This window comes from Arachis ipaensis, chromosome B04 (genome assembly GCF_000816755.2).
Source record: "Arachis ipaensis cultivar K30076 chromosome B04, Araip1.1, whole genome shotgun sequence".
NCBI classification, from domain to species: Eukaryota; Viridiplantae; Streptophyta; class Magnoliopsida; order Fabales; family Fabaceae; genus Arachis; species Arachis ipaensis.
In genome coordinates, this window is record NC_029788.2 from 12,020,770 (window position 1) to 12,029,909 (window position 9,140).

The 9,140-nt window shown below is 33.3% G+C and overlaps 1 long non-coding RNA gene and 1 pseudogene across 1 annotated transcript; one reads left to right on the forward strand and one right to left on the reverse strand.

Moving 5' to 3' along the window:
* LOC107638925 lies at window positions 342–2,728 on the forward strand (annotated as a pseudogene).
* On the reverse strand, window positions 2,964–5,123 carry LOC110270909. The gene is made up of 3 exons (XR_002360675.1): window positions 4,625–5,123; window positions 4,038–4,133; window positions 2,964–3,927 (listed from the first exon to the last, which is right to left on the reverse strand). It is a non-coding gene; the product is annotated as an uncharacterized LOC110270909 (long non-coding RNA).

Sequence of the window (9,140 nt, forward strand, 5' to 3'; positions counted from 1 at the left end):
AGATAATTGAAAGCATAAATAATATACAAATAAAATTAAAATATAAAAAATAGAAGGCAATAAAAAATTTCTCCAATAAATCACTGAATAAGAGAGTGATGTCCCCTAATAGAAATTTCCTCCCCGAGCCTCCAAATTATTGGTCCAGAATTGCAGCGGGTTTATCCTTTCAAAGTCAGAGAACATCGTTTTCGAAGTTATTCTTTGAGAACATCATTTTTGAAGTTAACTAAATAAATAATAATCGTTGTCACTATCACGACACTTTTGAGTTGATGAGCACGTTTTCTATATCCATTTAATTCCACATATGCCCCTACTCTCAAGCATATAAATATCCCCCACCCCCTGCCTAAGTCTTCATCAAATCAAAATACATTTGTTTTTCCAAAGAACATATCTGAGCTTATAGCTATCCCAAAGAACTTAGCTAAGAAAACATGGTGGCTGTGAATGACATCCGCAAGGTTCAACAAAGGGCAGAAGGCCCAGCAACCGTGTTGGCGATTGGTACAGCGAATCCACCAAATTGTGTTAATCAGAGTACATATGCAGATTATTATTTCAGAGTAACCAATAGCGAACACATGACCGACTTAAAGAAAAAATTCCAACGTATTTGTAAGTATTGTTATCAAATATTTTAATGTTGTTTAATTTACTATTTATCAACCTAAAATTCATCATTTTACTTTGATATTAATTATTGATACATAACAATTAACATATTATACCGTGTACCATAATATGATATATATCCAACTCATAATAACAACAATAACTACTTAACAAGTTACTATTTCCCTATGTTCCTAAACATACACAAATTTATTCTTGTCATATATACTTTCTTGATCTTTCACATACTTATTTATTTACTCATATATAACTAGATTTAATACATTATATCCATAATTAAATTTGGATAAACTATTTAAATCAAACCTGAAAGTTTAAATTAAATCACTACATGAATAACTTGAAAGGTTTGATATGCAAAATGATCGGAATTTAAAATGTAAAAACCCATTTTTTTTTATATATAAGTGAATGATGTTTTAAACTTGAAAAAGAGTATTGATGGATGTGAATTATATATCATTTTAGGTGAGAGGACAATGATCAAGAACCGACATATGTACTTAACAGAAGAAATATTAAAAGAGAACCCCAACATGTGTGCATACAAGGCATCGTCGTTGGATGCAAGGGAAGACATGATGATCAGGGAGGTACCAAGGGTTGGAAAAGAGGCTGCAACCAAGGCCATCAAGGAATGGGGCCAGCCAATGTCTAAGATCACGCATTTGATCTTCTGTACCACCAGCGGCGTTGCGTTGCCTGGCGTTGATTACGAACTCATCGTACTCTTAGGGCTCAACCCATGCGTCAAGAGGTACATGATGTACCACCAAGGTTGCTTCGCTGGCGGAACTGTCCTTCGCTTGGCTAAGGACTTGGCTGAAAATGTAAGATCCGGTTAATTAACGGCTAATTAACCCATAAATGAGAATTTATTCTAGAAAGCCAAAAATGTTATTTTTATGGCTTACTTGGCGCGTATGCGCCGTTCTTCGAGAAAGCATCATCCACGCGTGCGCGTACGCGTGGCCCTGTGTTCATCCCAAAGTTGATTTTTGAGTTTTAAAAGCCAAATTTCATACTTCTTGTATGTATTTGTGTCCCTTTGGGTTTCCTTTGGGGTTTCCTTATTTTATTATATGTATATATTATTATGCTCGGACCGGTTATCTTCGCAGCCGGATCTTGAGTCTTGATATTCCCGTTTTTGACACTCTTTATATATATGATCTTGCGCTAGCTTATCCTTTGCTCGTTACGTTATCATTCGGAGTGTTGCGTTTTCGAGTTACGGTTTTTGTTTACCCCTTTTTCTTCAAAGGCTCCTAGTTATAATCAATTATTCATACTACTATACGTACTAAATTTTTGTTTTAGAGGTCGTAATACCTTGCCATCTCTGAATTATGACTTAAGCATAAGACTTTGTATGGTAGGGTGTTACATAAAACAACAAGGATGCCTGTGTGCTTATCGTTTGTTCCGAGAATACTGCAGTCACTTTCCGTGGTCCTAGTGACACAGACATGGATAGTCTTGTAGGGCAAGCATTATTTGCAGATGGAGCTGCTGCGATTATCATTGGTTCTGATCCTGTGCCAGAGGTTGAGAAGCCTATCTTTGAGCTTGTTTCGACCGATCAAAAACTTGTCCCTGGCAGCCATGGAGCCATTGGTGGTCTCCTTCGTGAAGTTGGGCTTACATTTTATCTTAACAAGAGTGTTCCTGATATTATTTCGCAGAACATCAACGAAGCACTCAGTAAAGCTTTTGATCCGTTGGGTATATCTGATTATAACTCAATATTTTGGATTGCACACCCTGGTGGACGTGCAATTCTGGACCAAGTTGAGCAGAAGGTGAATTTGAAGCCAGAGAAGATGAAAGCTACTAGAGATGTGCTTAGCAATTATGGTAACATGTCAAGTGCATGTGTATTCTTCATTATGGATTTGATGAGGAAGAAGTCCCTTGAAAGAGGACTTAAAACCACCGGAGAAGGACTTGATTGGGGTGTGCTTTTTGGATTTGGTCCTGGTCTTACTATTGAAACCGTTGTTCTCCGCAGCGTGGCCATATGATGCGTGTAGTTATATGTCTCTGCATGTATACGACTATGTTATTTTTTAATAATTTTCTTTTACTCGAAAATATGGGCCGGATTGGCCCATGTAGAATATTAGATGAGTGAAAACTTAGATAAAGATGTCTAAAGTTAATTCTTTATGCTTAAGAATTTAATATTAAAGTTTGTAAATGTTAGTAAAAAATTATATGAAATTCTTTTCAATTGAGCAACATGACACGTGCCAATATTTGAGTTGCATTTTCATCTATAAATACAGCTATAAGCACCTTCATGAGATTCCATTTAAGAAAAAGTCAAAAAGTATATATTAGGTATGATAGTACAAGGCTTGGGAGTATTGTGTTTGTAGTTTTTTATATTATCGTTTGTTTGAAGTATCTCATGCATTGGTATAATAATATAATGTTACTTTCTTGTGTAATTTTTAATATGTTACATTATTATACAAGCTTGAATATAATAAAATTAATCTTATAGAAACTCATGTCATCTTGTGTTGTAGCAAATACGTAATAAAATTCAATTTGATATATATTATTGTGTATTGTTCTATTTATAACTTGTGTTACACATTAAAGTAGCATATATAGTAGTTCAAATATATTAAGTATCAGGTTATCTGGTTTTATACCTCTACAACCAGAATACATTTAGAAAACAGTAGTATTTCTCGGAACTGCCGGTATCTACTACTTTTGAAATGAAATTCACCAAACTTGTATTTTAAACTCTTTATAATCAAACTCAAATTTCGAATGTCTAGTACAATTAAACAACCATAATTCTAAAAGAAATTTTTCGTCTTTTCAAAATTAACTTACATGGTATATGTTAGCCTTTTTAAAACTAAATTTAGATTTCTATTTTATAATACAAATTAAACAATTTTAATTAAAAAAATCACACTAAACTTTCATTTGCTGTTAGATTAATGACAATTAAATCTGAAGGAAATATTTCTTAGCGATCTATCGATCAACTGCTTCAACACATGAGAGAGACCCACCCGAAAGATAATGTAATCCGAAAAAACTTCTATGAAAACTACAAGAGATACACCGAATAGCGGCGGTTTTTTAGGGATTTGTGGCTGTTTTTAACAGCCGCAAAACGAAATTCCAGCGGTTCCACAAGCGTTGCCTATTAGGGGTGGAGATTTGATTTTGCTGCAGTTTTGGAAAACCACTGGCACAACCGCAGCTACTTGGTAAATAGGTTTTTTAAAAAAATTGTGACGATTTTAAACCTCTGCTATCCTGCACGTTGGTTTAAAAAAATTGTGGCAGTTTGAAACGGCCACAATCTGCTATATAAGATTATAAAAAAAATTTCAAGATAAAATGCAACAACACTCAGGAGTACTCACATTATTAGCATCCGGAAGCTGACTCAACCGTTAGTTTAAGAGAGGAATACCAGTCTCAAACAAGGGCAGAACCTCATCCCCAAAATAAAACCTCTCCTGCATGAATTTTAAATAAATAGTATAAAATAATAGAGTGAACAGATGCAACACATGGAAATGAAATCAAAGAAACTATACATATGTTGATATACAATGTTCAAAAAGCCACAAGCTACCATTTATAGTAATAAGTATCAACCATATCAGAATTCTTAGAAACATATAATATCCAGGAGTTCATCCTGTAGGATAGAAGTTTATATACTGTATGGCACCAAAAATTCAAAAAGCAAAATAAGTATATCAGCAAAAAACTTGATAATTATTCATAAAGACCTTAACTAAAGCAATTTTAGGTTTAATTCATTAGCAATACAAAACTGCAAAGCATGAATATCATACACTAACAAAATATAACCTACTACATCGTAATCACTAGAAATTATTTGCTTATTTTCATTACCATATATCAGCAACAATGCACCAAAGTTGTTAAAATGATAAAATTAATTGTAAGTTAGAAAATATTAGGTAGGTCAAGGGAATACCAAAACAATAAATCTCATCTTTTCCTCTTCTCCGTTATTAACCTCATTTTTGTTCTTGTTGCAAGCTTTCCTGAGCTTGCTAATTTGATCTGAAATTTTTGTTTTACCCTTTATGTTCTCTTACTGAAGCTTCAACTTCAAGCACTCGGCATCATATATTCCATTGAAGGCATAGAGAGAAGTTGAGAACTTTCTCTCATAATGGCTTTCATCATTGAAGGCTCATCATCACCACCATAGTTCTCTGCCTCCACAGGCTCCTCCATCTCTTCAACAATCTCAAAAGGTGAATACATAATCCTAATTTATTATCTTGAAGAGAAACTAACTTCAATGTGATGATGATAATTATTAAATCTACTTCTAATATGGTAGCAAAATAGCAAATTATAACAATGAAACTAAAGAAAGCTTCCTCCACCCACTAAAGATAGGTAGCTACCAATTTAGACTATGATACAAATGAAATACAATGTTGGAACTAGAAACACGTAAACATTAATAAATAGTAATAAGCCTCCAAATGGTATTTATAAATAATCTATTAGGAAAGTGAATCTACCCTCTCACCAAAATTTTACACCCCTAATTTTTTATTTTGATTCATAAATTCTATAAGAGAAAGGGATTATTTACACAACTAAATATCATTGGAAAGCAGAAGAATAATTTATAATTTATTTCCAAAAAATTACCAAGTCGAAACATGCATGTCTTTTGGACTGTAATATGTTTCAACTTTAGATCTTCTAATTTAACTCAAAGCCTGAAGATCTTTTTGCTTGTCCTTAAATTCGAGAAACTCACCCAACACATACTTATTGGCCTTTAGTTCCAACCTACCAGCCAAGAAGTTTATTTTATTAGTAAAGAAGCCTGATTTGGAAACATTAAATGATGCTAATGAGGTTCTCATGTGTTTCTTCTAGCTCTTTAGAATCATGTTTATCATTATCTAATACCTCATCCTCATCATTTAGAAATTAAAACAATGTTTTGTTCTCCCCTGTCAATAATATCATTATTGAAAATAACAGACTCTAAAATATTCCATTCCACCATATCAAGATTCACAATAGTAAACTTGGGTCTTTGGTTTTTACAAACTCTAATTTTTTCCTCTTATATATGAAAATATTAGAAGATATTAACATAGTTTATAGGAACAATTATAAGATTCAAAATCATACCATAATTTAGGATTAGGAAGTACAACTTTATAACATATGTATCCTTCAGGAAAATCTACTCCTCTTTGCTCAAGATATGATTCAATGATAGAAGCTTGCTTTCTTGCTTCTGCTACCTACATAGTCATGTTGCTCATTAAGAGCAAAATATGATTATACTTTAGTACAATCTTTTTTTCTCCTATAAAAAAATTTTTAGGGAAAAAAAGTTACCAATATTTATGCCATGAGTTGGCATTAAGAATAATAAGAACACATGTTAAAGGAAAAATTATTGTTTGCCAAAATTGGATGAATTAAGTTATGCCATCTTGCCAACCATTTTAACTTTTTCACTTCAACTTGCATAAAATATTGCCAATAGTTGGATCTTTAAGCCATAAATTGCATTGACGACCTTGGCCAATAGTGAAGATAGGATCACACATACTGGAGAAGAAAGAAAAACAAATATGATTAGTTCTAGATTGACATGACTAATGAAAACACAATCAGCTCAGTATTCTCCCCATTTTAAGCCTAAAAAAGCATAAGATACGTTACAATAGATGTCTCACTTACTCATGTCTAGCACCTATATCTTTTATGGTGAAATCACACACATCATTGCTTTTATCAAGTAATACAAAATCTTTGGCGCAAAGTCGACATTGATTCCATCCTATTGCATCCTACATAGTATTAAGTAACTGTGGCATGATATTGCAAGAAACAAAATTTTCTCCTGCTAGATCAATACAACAACAACCAAGCCATATCTCATTAGGTTGGGTGCACTAAATGGATCAAACATTACCATCAATGGTGTCCTTATCATAGATCATATCTGTATAGAACTTTAAAACATATTCAAAACACTTGGCATATTGTCGAACACTTGGCATGCAAAAGCATAAACAACACAAAATAGCACTAACAAGCATTCTTTACAACACTAATTCAAAATTCAGTACCAATGACATGAAAAATCAGCAGCATTTCGCAGTGATTCAGCAAAGCATCAGTCAACAATCCAAACAAATCAAAATTCAAACTCAAGAAGCTCTTAACAGCATGTTTAACTATGTATAAACTAAGATTAATTCTAATAAGAAAATCCTAATTCTAACCTAAACTCAACTAACAGTAGCAAATAATTCTAACTAAATCAAATTAACATTATAATCAACATATAACTAATCCTAAATTAACTAAAACAGAGAAAAAAAGGTGATTTGAGAACCTAAGTCGAATTAACACTAGAGTGGCTCTGTTCTGATTTTGCGGCTGGGAATGAGGGAGGCATGGGCAAGCTAGAGAGCCACAGGCCCACAGTGCGAGGTTGTAAGGAGGGGAAGAAGATGGTCGCGGCGGCGCTGGATGGTAGCCGGCATCGAGATAGAGAAGGCAGGAGACAGGGGAAGAGAAAGAGAGAAAGGGTTTTCGCGGTGGTTGTTCGGCGAAGGTGGAAGAAGAAGAAGATGAAGATGACGGCGGTGGTTCTGTGGTTCTGATGGAGACTCTGGGCGGTGATGAGCAAAAATGGCGCTGCGAGGGTGGTCGAAGAGAAGCTAGGGTTGGAAAAGAGGAAGTGATTCAGAGTTCAAAGCTCTTGACTTCTGGTCGAGTCAGTGACGGGACATTTGGAGGGCTCTCTTGTTGGTTTGATTTGCAGCCGTTGGGAAGCAAACCGCCGCTATCTTGGTTCTTTTTGTAGCAAAGTCCAAACCGATATCATAATCGCCGCTATCTAGCCAATTTTTGCGGCGGTTTGATAAACAGCCACTAATTAGCCGCCGCTATCTTCCGTGTTTGTCGTAGTGAAACTTAATCCGTCACCTTGTAGTTCTATTTTTATTATACATTATGATTCATAACTCGATTTTATTTGCCTTCATTCTATGTTTGTAACGGACGATCTTAATAACCATTATTCTGAGTTAATGACAAACGATCATAACATCAACTCTATTCATCAATTCTATGCCTATAAAGGCATCAATTCTTATATATCAAGAAGAACCACATGATAAGTTCTATTTCTTGTTTTATCATTCTATAATCATAAAATGCTTATACCTCTTAAACATTTACTAACTTGAGCGTCGGAGTGTCTTTTGCAGATACCCACCCACTGTGTTCTTTGACGTCTGAGTTATTCTCACTCCATTAAAAAAAGGCGTATTACAACAGTGCAAGAGACGAGCTATACCCCAGAAGTTCATCCACACAAGAACAATTGGTGCCCACAGTGGGGCTGGTAAACTAATTTCCTGCTCCACCGCGCGAATAGATTCAAAGAATTTGAATTATATTCAAATACTTGAATCAATTTTCAAATAACATTTACATATTTTAGCAATTTATGTATTCTAATTTTTTTTTCTCAACCTCTATTCAAAACTCAATTTTACAAAGCCATATAACATTCATTGATGATTTTTCAAATAATTCATTTAGAATAATGAAAAGACTATTGACACTAATCTTTAATTTGTTATACTTTCTATCAATAATTCAAAATCTAAAATATGCACTTCAAACTCCTAAAAATTTAAATAAATTAATGTATGTCAGCTACAAAATTTCTTTAATTTCAAGCTCTTTAATTACTTGCCGTGTTCTATCTTTTTTATTCTTGACCAAAAGCGAAAAGAGTACAAAACCTGCTATATAGTCACTTATAGTTACTTTGTTTTCATCTCTTGGGATCATCTACTACATAGTAGCCTTATCTCTTACATTTTTCTTATCTATTATGATGAGAGTGTTGACAAAACCTCTCCCTATATATCATTACTATTTTCAATCTAAACGTACCATGATTCATTCTTTGCATTAGCTATTCTTATCCATGTGTCACACTTGTCCTACATGTTTTGCTCTCTATACTCCAGTTGCGCATTTTTTAAAGATGACTTCATTTTGTCATTGGACATCTCCAAAGTCAAGGTATGCAAATATTTAAAATTTTTTCAAAAGTCATTCTTAAAGTTTGATAAACTACAACATCAAATCAAAAGCATGAACATTATTACTCGCTAATTATTTCTTTAGCACTTTTTTAATTTCAATTTAATTTATATATGAATTCATTCATCACACATGAACAAATTCCAAGCATATAATTTCTATATGGCATCATAATTTTTAGATGATCATGCTAATTTTTTTCATGAATTATATTATTATTTAATGTTTTTATATTAACATCTATACAATTAGATGAGTCCAAGTCTCGAATGAAATTGAATTCTTTCAAAACTCATAATAAAATTGCTCAACAATACTATATTAATTCAATCTCTATTATTTATTTTATTAATACTTCATTCTTTTTTCCTACA